Source organism: Odocoileus virginianus, chromosome 13 (assembly GCF_023699985.2).
Source record: "Odocoileus virginianus isolate 20LAN1187 ecotype Illinois chromosome 13, Ovbor_1.2, whole genome shotgun sequence".
Classification (NCBI taxonomy): domain Eukaryota; kingdom Metazoa; phylum Chordata; class Mammalia; order Artiodactyla; family Cervidae; genus Odocoileus; species Odocoileus virginianus.
Genome location: NC_069686.1, coordinates 5,097,860 through 5,111,287, shown reverse-complemented (window position 1 = coordinate 5,111,287; position 13,428 = coordinate 5,097,860). Strand labels below are relative to the sequence as shown.

General features: G+C 37.7%; 1 pseudogene; it reads left to right on the top strand.

Annotated features, from left to right (window-relative positions):
• The first annotated feature begins 9,793 nt into the window (after positions 1-9,793).
• Positions 9,794-11,883, top strand: LOC139038015 (sentrin-specific protease 2 pseudogene; annotated as a pseudogene).
• Positions 11,884-13,428: the final 1,545 nt, after the last annotated feature.

Here is a 13,428-nt window from a genome sequence, read left to right as displayed (position 1 = left end):
ATACTATTTTATATTCGTATTTATTTGGCACAAAAAGGTGAGGTTTTACCTTTCCAACACTACAGAGATTTTCAGTTATGCTTTTATTATTTAATTGCAACTTAATTTCATTGTGGCCAGCAACTGGTCTCATTTTTTTAAAGAAATTATTAGGGCCCAATAGATAGTCAACTTTTAAGTGCTATATGTGTGTTTGAAAAGAATATGTATTCTCCAGTTCTAGAGTAGAGAGAGAGAGATATACAGATGGCAGATCAATGCAAGTATAGATATATATAGATACAGAAGTAGATATATACATTAACATGTATATACTGGATTAATTATGCTTGTGGTTTTCTTAAAATTTTGAGTCTGAATAATCTATAAATTAGTAAGAAAACTGAGTTCAAATTTACTCTGTTTAATTCTGTCAATTTTTGCTTCACATATCTTCAATCTATATTAGTAAGTGTATATAACTTTACAGTTGTTACATATTCCTGGAAATCTGGATCATTCAAAAGCATACAATGGATTTTTTAAAAATTTCCAGCAACAATTTTTTTGTCAAAAAGTCTATAGACATAAAAATTTCTTTTTGGTTAGTCTTTCCCTTGTGTTTTTGTTTTTTTTTTTTTTTTTTGCCATGCCTTCACTTTCAAGTTTTCTCTGTCTATATTACATTCCAGGTATGATTTTATTAAATTATGCAAAATCACATTTTTTTTTCTTTATTTCCATTTATTTTTATTAGTTGGAGGCTAATTACTTTACATCATTACAGTAGTTTTTGTTATACATTGAAATGAATTAGCCATGGATTTACATGTATTCCCCATCCCAGTCCCCCCTCCCACCTCCCTCTCCACCCTATCCCTCTGGGTCTTCCCAGTGCACCAGGCCCGAGCACTTGTCTTATGTACCCAATCTGGGCTGGTTATCTGTTTCACCCTAGATAATATACATGTTTCAATGCTGTTCTCTTGAAACATCCCACCCTCGCCTTCTCCCAGAGTCCACAAGTCTGTTCTATACATCTGAGTCTCTTTTTCTGTTTTGGATATAGGGTTATCATTACCATCTTTCTAAATTCCATATATATGTGTTAGTATACTGTAATGGTCTTTATCTTTCTGGCTTACTTCACTCTGTATAATGGGCTCCAGTTTCATCCATCTCATTAGAACTGATTCAAATGAATTCTTTTTAATGGCTGAGTAATATTCCATGGTGTATATGTACCACAGCTTCCTCATCCATTCGTCTGCTGATGGGCATCTGGGTTGCTTCCATGTCCTGGCTATTATAAACAGTGCTGCGATGAACATTGGGGTGCACGTGTCTCTTTCAGATCTGGTTTCCTTGGTGTATATGCCCAGAAGTGGGATTGCTGGGTCATATGGCAGTTCTATTTCCAGCTTTTTAAGAAATCTCCACACTGTTTTCCATAGTGGCTGTACTAATTTGCATTCCCACCAACAGTGTAAGAGGGTTCCCTTTTCTCCACACCCTCTCCAGCATTTATTGCTTGTAGACTTTTGGATAGCAGCCATCCTGACTGGTGTGTAATGGTACCTCATTGAAAAATCACATTTTTGTCTCATCCAATTTGACAATTTTTAATCTTCACTGGAGGATTAGTACATTTGGACTGAGTGTTGATGGATATATATGAATTAATCTCTAACATCTTGTGCTTTTCATTTAATCTCCTTTGTAATTGCTTTTTTTTTTCTAATCAGTGTACTTTATACTTTTTTTTTTCTGTTCTCCTGACTTCATTTGTACTACTGAGTTTATGTTTCTTTTTTCTGAATCCATACTTTCTCTCCTTGGTTTGTATCAGATTTTCTTATATAAACTCCCAACATCATCTTTGACCTTCATTAAAATCAAGGCTTTGTTTCCTGGTCCCCAAGGAAGTGGCACATTAAAACTAAGGGGCTAGGCCATCAAAAATAAACATCAAGTGGAAATGTGCCAGATCTAAAGATTTTTTTCTCTAGGATCATCAGTGGTTAATACCACTCAACTACCTGACTAGCAGGGCAAGAGGAAATCTAAACAAGGCTCCATTCAAGGAACATTTCCCTGGAGAAGAGGGTAAGTCTTATAATTCTACCCAAAGAAGATGCTTGGTTTTTGCAATTTATTCAGCTCGATTAGTTGCCTTTTCTCAAAGTTTAGGCAGCTTCCACATATGCTAACATGTATCAGTGCTTTTTACTCTGAATTAATGCTTCTTTGCTGAATTGTTTACTATCTTATCATGGAAAGAAAAACCTCTCTAGTTATTTAAAGCACAAGAGCCTTTATGCAGGGAACTGGATATGGAAATGGAAGAGCAAAAGGGAGAAGGAGAAAATGTACCATGGACAGAAGGAACAAAAGAAAAAAGATACCTAGAAGCTGCTTCCTCCTTCAGGCTGGAAGCTATGAGACTGCATGTGTCACTAAAATGATTGAAGTGATGCCATTTTTTCCCCCCTGCATTTAAAATTGGACTGCTGCCAATTCAGAAGCCCTCAATCTTGTTCATATTGTTGGAATGTCTCCTGACCCTAAGGGAACATAGGTTTATTTTCAATCAACTGCTGCTGTTACTACCAGCAATCACTGATAGAGCAGAATATAAATAGTTCCCACTTTCTTTCTGCTTTTCGATCTTTCATCTATACTTTCTCACTGGCAAAAGCTAACATGAAGTCAGGTGATAAGCAGCTCTGGAGAGTGTAATTGCAAGCTTCCAGCCTCAGTGAATAAGAAAGTACAGGTTTCCCCCACTATCCGAAAGTAGAGCATTCCCACGAGAACTTTCATAATGGCATAAAGTGGAGCACACTTGGAACACATCTTGCTAATGGATGCACAAAATTGAGACAAAGCATAGACAGTTACAGCAGCTTATCGCTAAGATGCTGAGTGAAGTTACAGGGGAAGAAGCTTAGTGGAGGTGCTCTTGCTTCCAAGGTATAGGTTGCCTATATAACAGCTGGGTGCAAAACAAACAGTGAATACTATTTTCACTTTTTGCCTTTCTTGTACAAGTGAAAATCTTCTTTGTATTTCTTTCAGTTAACAAAAACTCATGTAGGTAATACATGTAGGTACTATTGTAAGTCTTTTGTAAAAACAAAGCACAGAGCCAACTTTCAAAAAGTGGGGGACACCTGTATAGATGTGCCAATGTGGGGGAGGGAGACTAGATCCTACTGCCCCTTCCACAACTCAGCATCTGTATACATTTCCGTACTTGCTAAAGACTGATAGTTTGTGTCCTCCCCCACCTCAAAATCCATACCTTGAAGCCTAATCTCCAATGTGTTTGTATTTGAAGGTAGGGCCTTTTGGGTGTGACTAAGTCAGGACAGTGGAGCTCACATGAATGTGCTCTAATAAAGACACCCCAGAGTTCCTTTGCCTTTTCTACTATGTGAGGAAACAGCCAAAAGACCACTGTCTATGAACCAGGGAGAAGACCTCTACCAGCCACTGAAACTTCCTGTGGCTTGACTTTGACTTCCTAGCCTCCAGAACTGTAGGACATAAATTTCTGCTGCTTACAGTCCACCCCGTCTGTGGTATTCTTTGTGTGTGTGCTCAGTCATGTCTGAGCCTTTGCAACCCTCTGGACTGTAGTTTGCCAGGCTCCTCTGTCCATGGGATTCTCCAGGCAGGAATACTGGAGTGGGCTGCCATTTCCTACTCCAGGGGATCTTTCCAATCCTGGGATCAAACCCACATCTCCTGCAGATCCTGCATTGGCAGGCGGGCTCTTTACCACTGAGCCACCTGGGAAGCCCATAGTATTTTATTACAGCAGCTCAAATGAACTACGTCACTACTCATATTTAATTTCTGTTCAACAACAACAAAAACAGTATAATATTTTACCTAAAAAAATGCAACAATAGCTCATATAAATGAAAATAAATTCATCCTCCCCTCAAAAAAGGGAAAACAAAAATCTCATCAGTTATTGTATTCAACTGTGAAAGATGTTAGTTCCTCTTTCTAGAATTAAAGATTACATGTTAAATTTAATCTATGAACAATGTACTTTATACAAAGTGTTAGTAAAACAGAAGAATAATTATTATATTCAAATATGGAAACAATAAGTGCTTACAATTCTATTTGTATAACTGTTGTGAGATTACACATGATATTTATAATGTTCATGAGATATTACAGGTTTTTTTTTTTGACTTAAGCAAGAACCTCATATAGTCAAAGATCTTTACTAATTGATCATCCTAATCCCCAATAAATCATTAATTGTCCTGTCTTTTGTGTTGTCTTATTCTTCTATGACTTTGTAATAGATTATTTTAACTGCCTGTTGAAGTAAAATACGTATACACAAAGTTACTAATATAATAAATGTACCGATCAAATTGTTTTTCAAAATTGAATGTTTCTGTGTAGTCAGCACAGATAAAAATCAACACTATCAAAAATCTGAAAGCTTCTTTCACGCTCCCTTCCATTCACTGTCTCTCCTAAGAGTACCCATAATGTTGACTTCAATTTTCACTTGTTTTTACACTTCAAACGTTTTTAGTTTTACCTGATTTAAAATTTTACATGAATGGAACCAATTTAATATAAATCTGTGTTAGAGTTCTCCAAAGAAACCAGTAAATAGATAGATAGGTAGATTTGTTAAGATGAATTGTTTCACAAGCTTATGGAGACTGAGAAGTCCAACAACCTGTCATCTTCAAGCTGGAGACCCAGGAAAGCCAAGAGCATAATTCAGTCTGAGACCTAGGGAAGTCAATGATGTAGATTCCAGTTTGAATTGGAAGGATTGAGAGCCAGAAACACCAAGAGAAGGTAAAGATAGAATGCCCCAGCTGAAGCAGTCAAGCAGGAAAGAGGTGATTCCCTCCTTCCTGTTCCTTGTCTTCCATTCAAACCTTCAACAGATTGGATGATGCCCAGACACATCGGGAAGGATAATCTATTGAATCCACCAATTCAAATGCTGCTCTTGTTCAGAACACCCTTACAAAAACACCCTCGTTAATCTGGTTGCCCAGTAGCCAGTCAAGTGGACAGGTAAAATTAACTATCACAATATTCTTTTGTGCCTGGCATCTTTTCCTCAGCATTATGTTTGTGAGATTCATCAATATCATTCATTCAATTTTAGATTGTTCATATCTCTATTTCATGGTGTTAGAAATTTGGGGAATTTCTATTTTTTACCTATTAAAAATAACACACATACATTCTAGTACATTGCTTTTGATAAACATATGTATTCATTTCAGTTGAACATGTATAAGAATTATGATTTCTGGATCCTGGAAAAATGTTTAGTTAAAGTAGATACTGCCAAACTATTTAATCTTTGACTAAGCTTTACTACTGGACACAGAATCACTAAAGTGACACACCTTAGAATGCAAGTCATAACCTTTCTTACTTGTATTAAGTAGCAGAAACCTCAGTGAGTACAGGCATACCTCAGAAATACTGAAGTTTGGTTCCAGACCATCACAACAAAGTTAGGATGGCAGAAAGGTGAGTCAAACAAAATTTTTGGTTTCCCAGTGCATAAAAAGTTATGTTTACAGTATACTAGAGGGCATTAAATGTGCAAATAATAGCATTATTTCTTAAAAAATGCATATATCTTAATTTAAAGTTTCTGTGTTGCTAGAAAATGTTAACCACCATCTGAGACTTCAGCAAGTTGTAATCTTTTTGCTGGTGGAGGCCACTTGATGCTAAAGGATGCTGACTGTCCAAGGAGTGGTTGCTAGAGTTACTATGGCTGTGGAAAGTTCTTAAAATAAGACAACAGTGAAGTGTGCCACACTGATTGACTCTTTACTTCACAAAAGATTTCTCAGTAGCAGGCAATGCTGTTTGATAGCATTTCACCCATAGCAGAGCTTCTTTCAAAACTGAAGTCAATCCTCACAAATTCTGCTGCTGCTTTATCAACTAACTGTAAGTAATATTCTAAATCTTTTACTGTCCTTTCAGTAATCTCCACAGCATCTTCACCAGGAGTAGATTCCATCTCAAGAAACCACTTTCTTTGCTCAGCCATAAGAATCAACTCCTCATCTTGTCAGTTTACAATGAGATTGAGCAATTCACTCACATCTTCAAGCTCCACTTGCAATTCTAGTTCTCCTCCTATTTCTGCCACATCTGTAATTTACTCCCCCAACTGAAGACTTGAGTCCCTCAAAGTCATCCATGAGAGCCGGAATCAGCTTCTTCCAAACTCCAGTCTGTGTATATTGATATTTTGATATCTTCCCACAAATCCTAAATTCTTCTTGGCATTTATTAATAAAATGGTGAATACATTCCAGAAGGCTTTCAATTGGTTTTGCCAAGATCCACCGAAGAAATCACTGTGACACCTACAATCATATGAATATATGTCTTAAACGATAAGGTTTGAAAGTGGAAATTACTTCTTGACCCCATGGACTACAGAATGGATGCTGTGTTATGCAATGCCAGCTGCTTTTTATTTATTTATTTAATTTTTTGGCAGTACTACATGGTTTACAGGATCTTAGTTCCCTAACCAAGGATTGAACCAAGTCCCTCAGCTGTGAAAATGCAGAGTCCTAACCATTAAACCACCAGAGAACTTCCCCCAGTTGTTTTTAGATGTTAGAGTATATGGGAAGACCAGTGAACTCAATCAACGTAAGCTTATTATAAAATATATTTTGCTGATCTAACCATAATCAGAAACAAGGCTGTGTGAAGCGACATAGTAGTAAATAACTATTTCATAAGTTTTTCAGTGGTGCTGCTAGCAGAAGCATTGTAACCAAAAACGGCAATACAATCTCTAGGATAAATTTCTTGTTCAGTGAATCAAATAATGCTCTTTTTTAAGAAAGGTGAATTCAACTGCCATTCAAATTCTACAAGGAGCAATCAAATTTCAACTTTGATATTCAATTGTTATAGTTCTTTAGCTTTTGTTATCTTCCCATATCTTAGATATATGAGGCACTGGCAAGAAATTTAAGTGTGTGAATTGCACATCTCTCTGGAAATTTTCTAATGTAGTCAGGAAATGGTGATTGTTAACTGTTTTGAGGTTCTGAAGGAAGTCACAGGATGGCAGAGAGTGATCAACTACATATACAGGGAAAGTGTGAAAGCTAGAGGACCTCTTTAGCAGTGTAGAAAAATATCTCATCTTTAACTCTGCACCTTCTCAGGAGCTCCTCCAACTGCCCTCTCCTGGTTACCATAGAAATAAGAGAATAAAGTCACAAGTAAACCAAATCAGGGAAGTGTTAGACCACAAAATGGAGGAAAGGGGTTATACTCCAAAGAATCTGTAGACTAGGTAGCATGTACCCAAGGAATCCAGTAGTACCTGTGGGACAGGACCCTGAGAGTGCTGGACAAAGGCATGTAGACCATAAAGTGCTACAAAGCCAGGAAAAAAAAAAAAAAAAAAAACCCTCTATGATATAGCAGCATTCTTCCATAAAATGAGATTAAACACCCTGAAAAGGAGCCTGGTAAATGGTGCTGTCTAGAAAGGATCCTGGAAACTTAAAGAAAGTGACAGTCTACATAAAGTAAATAATAATTCCAGTTTGTTCTTGACAGATGGAGGAAGAATAGATGAAAAGACACAAAGAAGGGAATAAAGTACACAAAGCTGGAAAATCCACCAGATGGTTATGTTCTTCAGAAAAGACTAGAGGAAATCAAAATAACTCCATTTATCAATCAATAAAGAATGTACTGGTGAGGGGCATCAGCACCTCCAAGAAGGTCAATGTTGGCTACACTCTTTGGACAAGGGATGGCTATGAAAGATGCTGTTATTCACCAAATTGTCTTATTTGAAAGGAACGTGGAGAACAGAATCCTGAAACAATTGAGATCAGGTAGCAGCACCTAGTATAAACAAAGTAGGTGAGTTACTATACTGGCAGCAAGACTTGAATAGCAACATAGGGGACCTGAATGGTCAAGAGCTATGAAAACATGAGTTTTCAAACAAGAGTTATAAAACATGACATATGTAATGTCAATATAGACAGTAGTCAACAAGTGTATTTCTAACCCTTTACAACTAAAAGAGATGCAGGATGAATGTTGGATCCTGGCTTGGAAAAACCAGCAAAATAAACAGTATGATGCCTTGTCTAATTTCCAGGCCCAAGCTTACTTTCAAGTCCCAGTAAAAAAAAAAAATATATGTATATTTGATAAGTATTCCCCCTGTCTTCTCCAAAGGGTAAGTGTACTAGGAGAAAGAGAATACTTGGTGATGTTGAGAACTGTTGAACAGTGGGTCCAAGTTGACATCAATACTGAGAGACCCAAAATTTTACTTATAATGGGGACTTGTTGGAAACATGTCATAAATGTAATCTTGTCTCAGGATCAGTACATAAAATAACCACAGGGTCAACAGACCCATGTAATCAACTCTCAAATGTGTAACTGAAATAGATATACTTGGTGTTTGACAGAATATCCACATGGATACCTGGTCTTTGAGGGAAATTCTATTATAGAGCACAAGGCCAACATGCACCTTTGAAACTGCCTTCCAGGTGTCAAGTTAGTAAACCAAAGTCACCACTGCCTGGTAAAAATTGCAGAATTTAATGCAACTCTTAAAGATCTAAAAGGATGTAGTGGTGGCATCCCTATATTGCCCCCCCGTCTCTAGGTAAAGAAAGATCTTGGAGGACAGCAATGTGTTACCACACATTCTACTAAGAAATCTTCTCAGTGGCAGATGCTTTCCAGATGTAGAATGTTTGCTAGAGCATATGAACACAAGTACACATGGGAGCTCAGAACTTTCAAAGATGAGAACATGTATTAATCCACCAAGTAAGATATGTAGGCCAACTGCCTTCCATAAGCTAACAACTTGGTGATCATCACAGCCCAGAAAACACACAGTAGTGACAAGGGCTGTAGTTACTCCCACTAATCTGTGTCTAAGTTTCCCTAGGAAAAGAAACTAGCTAGAATAATGGAAGAGTTCAGTCCAAGTTCGCAGATGGACTGAAGTTAATGCATTGACCTGAGAGGCACAAGTGTTATCAGGAGCAGATAACTGCCATGTGCTAACCAGGTTAGTACCAAGGCATTAATTCCCCCAGCTGCTGGGAGGGACACTTACCGATGGCTGAAACTGACTGCCTCCTCAGAAATGGTCCTTGGCAAGAGAGTTATATTACCCAAAATTATGCCGCTTCTCCAGAGGCATCTGACAGCCAATCACTTGCTTATGAGTGAGTACAAACTCTGGGTCTAGTTTAAGTGCTCATGGTACACTTGGCTGAGGCTTGACAGTAAGTACATAGCACTTCAGCTTCTCGCTCTTCTCAGGCTTGCCTTCATCACTCCCTAACAGCCATCATGCCCAAGAGAACTACCCCAGTAAGGTCATGCACACAAATTTCCACTCTAGAGTCTATTTCCCACATGGTTGCTATTTAGTCACTCAGTCATGTCCAACTCTTTTGCAATCCCATGGACTGCTGCCCACCAGGCTCCTCTGCCCATTTGGGTTGCCATGCTCTCCTTCAGGAGATCTTTCTGACCCAGGGATCAAACCCATGTCTCTTATGTCCCCTGCATTGGCAGGCAGTCTTTATGACTAGTGCCGCCTGGGTAGCTTGCCTAAAATAAAGACTGAGGAAACACCACTGTGTTTGGCAGTTCTGAGTATACAGTGACATTGTAAAGAGGAAATCATTTTGTTCTACTTCTGACATTAAAAACACTAGAGCTTGGTTATTAATTTTCTTGTTTATCCAGTAATATATTCATAAAATATATGCATGAAATAACTGAAGAAGTGTCAGCCCGACTCCGCCTGGGCAGTGGAAGCAATGGCTTACTCAGGAGGAAAGTGTCAGTGCTTGAGGCAAAAGAAAAAGGCTGCCCAAGCAGAGAGCGGGATAAAAGGATGGAGGACCTTCTTGAGCTCACGGAGGACATGGAAAAGGAAATCAGTAATGCTCTAGGCCATGGCCCACAGGATGAGATCCTAAGTAGTGCTTTCAAATTACGAATCACTCGAGGAGATATCCAGACCTTGAGGAACTATCACTGGCTCAATGATGAAGTCATTAATTTTTACATGAACCTCCTGATGGAAAGAAATAAAAGGCAAGGGTATCCAGCACTTTATGCATTCAGTACTTTCTTCTATCCGAAACTAAAGTCTGGGGGTTACCAAGCAGTGAAAAGATGGACCAAAGGGGTCAGTCTCTTTGAACAGGAACTTATTCTGGTGCCTATTCATCGGAAGGTACATTGGAGCCTGGTGGCTATAGACCTAAGAAAAAGGTGTCTTAAATATCTGGATTCTATGGGACAAAAAGGCCACAGGATCTGTGAGATTCTCCTTCAGTATTTACAGGATGAAAGTAAGACTAAAAGAAATATTGACCTGAATCTTTTAGAGTGGACCCACTACAGCATGAAGCCACATGAGATTCCTCAACAGTTGAATGGGAGTGATTGTGGAATGTTTACCTGTAAATATGCAGATTATATCTCTAGGGACAAACCTATCACATTTACTCAGCACCAGATGCCTCTGTTCTGGAAGAAGATGGTGTGGGAAATCCTTCATCAGCAGTTGCTGTGAGAATGCTCCACCCCGTCTCTCCAGCTGCTGGTGGTTCTTTCATGGACGGACGTTTCCATATACCTCATGCATTGTGGGTTAAGAAGTTCCTGCATCACCTCTGTTCTCTCACAGGTACTGAGCTGTCAGAAGTGCATGAAGGCCTCTCTCTGCACCCTGGTCCTGACTTGGTGTGCAGTGGGCTGCTTGCAACCCTTTTTATAAGGCTGTGCCTGCTCAGAGCCCTGGACTATCAACCCACACAAGAACATACACTAATTAATACTTTTTTTTAAAGATTTTTTTTACCCCTATGAATGTGGGAAGTGCAGAATTTATTTTATGATTTGTTTTTTCTTTATGTTTGTTCATGTGTATTCATTCACTCACTCATTTGCAAACATGATGGGCAGTGGCTGTTTTCTGCTGCTCTTTTAAAGTTAACTCTAAATTACTTGTTTGAACTATTTATTTCTGAAAGGAATGGTGATCAAGCAGCTGTTCCTGCTAAAGATCCTGAGGGAAGTCAGTGGGGGAGGAAGAAAGAGTTAATTAGCCTCTACAGCTAGAGCAGTAACTGCTGACTTGAAGCAGGAGGTCTTCTTTCTTTTGAGACTTGAGTGCCAGGAGAGGTGCAATGGTGTAGGGCTCTGGTTGCCTTTCAGAGGAAGTCTACACTACAGCATTGGCATGGTGTCATGGAAAAGTGGAACTATGGCCCAGGAACTCTGGCTATCTAAGTGTCTTCAGAAGAGTGTCGGAGTCATCCTAAAGAGACTTCCCTTTCTGGAAATGAGGTACTTTCTGGAAATGAGAGACTTGGCTACTCTTAAAACTGGATTTGAAGTAACTGTAAATCCTAAATCTTCATTTTGATCCCAAATCTGGTTGTGTATAAGCCTCAGATATGTAAGGGAAGGGCTGGCCTGAGCTGTTGATTTCAAAGGATACTGTTCAATTTAAAGCTGTTTTTTCTCAATGTTTTTTTTTTCCTTTATATGAAGTCGAAATTAAGTTTTGTACTCATTAGCATTTACATCTCCCCATTCCACCCTTACTGAAATCTGTGCAAGAAAATTTAGTACTTGGTTCTGAGGTTGCCAGTTCTACAGTAACCTATTTTGCATATGAAAGTTTGTATTTAACTTTTGTTCATTAAAAACCTTACAGTGGTTATGCATATTTAATTTCAGGAAATTTAGAGTTGGTCAGAACATATTTTGCAAAATCTAGTGCCTAGTGTTGCTTTTTTGATGTAATAAAAGGTTGTCTGGCAGAAAAAAAAAAAAAAATAGAGGACCAGTTTTACTCTCCATATAAATAGAACACATTTACACATTTAAATATGCAAATAGAAAGCATTTACACATTTATATAAACTTAAAATATTTCTCATATTTGCTGAGTGAGATAATAAATTTTATAATCTCCACTCAAAAAGCTGCAATTGTTTTAAAATCAACTAATAAATGATGGGATTTGTGACTAAGCAGTTAATCCCAAAGAGAAGATCTTTTAAAAATTTTTCTATAGTTAGGACTTTCCTGGTGGCTCAGTAATAAAGAATCCGCCTACCAATGCAGGAGACAAGAGTTCAGTCCTGATCTGGGAAGATCTCATGTGCCTCAGAGCAACCAAGCCCATGTGCCATGAATATTGAGCCAGTGCTCTAGAGCCCAGGAATTACAACCACTGAACCCATGTGCGCAACTACTGAAGCCTGCAGGCCCTAGAGCCTACGCTCTGCAGCAAGAGAAGCCACTTTAATGGGAAGCCTGCACACCACAACTAGGGAGAAGCCCCTGCTTGCTGAAACTAGAGAAAAGCCTGTGCAGCAATGAAGATTCAGCATGGCCAAAAATAGATAACTAGATAATTTTTTTAAAATTTCTATAGTTAATTGAAAACATTTATAACTGATTGCTTTTCAGAGCATTTAGAATACAAAGAAATAAATACATTTATAATTACATTGATACTATTGTATCAATATTCAATTCTTTCCTTCATAAATATGACTTATTTATTCTGAACTTGTCACTATCAAATAAATATATATTATACAAAATTGCCACTATATTACAAAAGCAAAATAAAATGCTAAAGACAAAAGTAGTTATTTTCCAATAACATGTGAATCATTTACTTCAGTTTTATTGATATTATATTTAGAATAAGTAAATGTTTATAAAGGAAAGACTAGAAAATATAGAATCCCTTTTTAATTTTTAGTGTACTTTATAATAAGACTGACAAATTAAAATTGAATTAAACCCATAAAAGCTTGCATCCATTGAAGTGATTTTTTTGAGAGAGGAAAGCACATAACTACATGATACATTCTACTAATGGTAGAATGTTCTTAAAAACCTTATATCAATTTTGACAACCTGTCAGTTAATTTTCATTGCAAGTTTCTAGCTAGAAATCTTTTTTGTGACAAGAAGAAAAATACATTTAAGAGAGCTCAAAAAAAGGAAATTTTATTTGAAAGAATACTCTAATTTGCGGGGGGAAAAAAAAACACCCAAAAAACGAGCAATAGCAACAACAAAAACCCCTAGAGTTTTCCTAAAAACTCAACATCCAAGCCCCAGGAGGATCAAAGCTGTTGAATATGCAGCTTCACTCTTTTTCTCTTCACTCTTTGTCTTCACTCTTTTTCAGAAGCTCTCTTCCTGAGTATTGCCCAAGTACTTACTTTTCTTCTGTGATTGGTTTGCTCTCTCCACTTATCATCCATGAAGCTCTTAATACTTCTCTAAGATTCCATCAACAACCAAAACTTCTTTTCTTGACTCTCAGAATTCCAAATAAATCCAATTTTCCCAACTCAT